Here is a 1,294-nt window from a genome sequence, read left to right on the forward strand (position 1 = left end):
ACATACATACATACATACATACATACATACATACATACATACATACATACATACAAAAGAAGTTTCTTACCATCTGGTATAAGGCTGCTATCAAAATAAACAAGATTAATGTGTACTGGTGTTGATCTTTTTAAAAACTTACATAATATTATGATTTGAGAATATTATTATATAACTCTGAAGGTCGTGTGATAAATTTCTACTTGTGGTTGAATGATACAAACTCCGATGTGATGTGTGCATTATTGTCAACTTTATTTTTCCCCTCATACCTAGTTTTTATGAGCATTATATAATTTAGATTCTATATATACCTGTATGAGCAAATACCATTCCTTTAGAGCAAAGGAAAACTTATCTATCTTACCTTATCTTACCTTATCTTATCTTATCTTATTTTATCTTATCTTATCTTACCTTATCTTATCTTATTTTATCTTATGTCATCTTATCTTATCTTATCTTATCTTATCTTATCTTATCTTATCTTATCTTATCTTATCTTATCTTAAAACAGCAACTTGATAACAGAACCTAGTCTAATTCGTATCTTTTTTGAGCAGCTTGCCTACAGAATGATTTAAACAAAACCATTTGGAGGGGGGGAGGGTGCTAAAACAATAATTACCGTATCTACTGTAACAACTCCATCCCGACCCCATTTCCCATCTATTCGCCCCCCTCCACCCCCACCCCCAAACACACAAACACAAACCTACCCCCCCCCCCCCAGTGTTGACATCAGCTACGTAAAGAAGAACGACTTTCCCGCCATTACCATCTGCGACCCAAACGTCCTGCAGCAGCCTATCCTGAACATCAAGAAACTGGACATCGACAACCGCACCCGCTTCTACCTGGCCAGTCTCACAGAGATCGAGGGATTCTACCACCGCTTCAAGGCCATCGTCAACTCGGCTAAAGGGTCAGTTTACAGGTTCCTCTTTGTATGCATTGCCTATATCTGTCTGTCTGTCTGTCTGTCTGTCTGTCTGTCTGTCTGTCTGTCTGTCTGTCTGTCTGTCTGTCTGTCTGTCTGTCTACGGTAAATCGTCACTCGGCTAAAGGGTCAGTTTACAGGTTTCTCTTATTATGTCTGTCTATAATAAATGAAATAATAATAAATTGCATTTTATTGTTCCCAGAAGGGCAATTAGGCTTACAATGGCAAACATACTTACATACATACATATACATATACATACATACATACATACATACATACATACATACATACATACATACATACATACATACATACATACATACATACATACATACATACATACATCTA

This window comes from Aplysia californica, unplaced genomic scaffold (assembly GCF_000002075.1).
Source record: "Aplysia californica isolate F4 #8 unplaced genomic scaffold, AplCal3.0 scaffold00320, whole genome shotgun sequence".
NCBI classification, from domain to species: Eukaryota; Metazoa; Mollusca; class Gastropoda; order Aplysiida; family Aplysiidae; genus Aplysia; species Aplysia californica.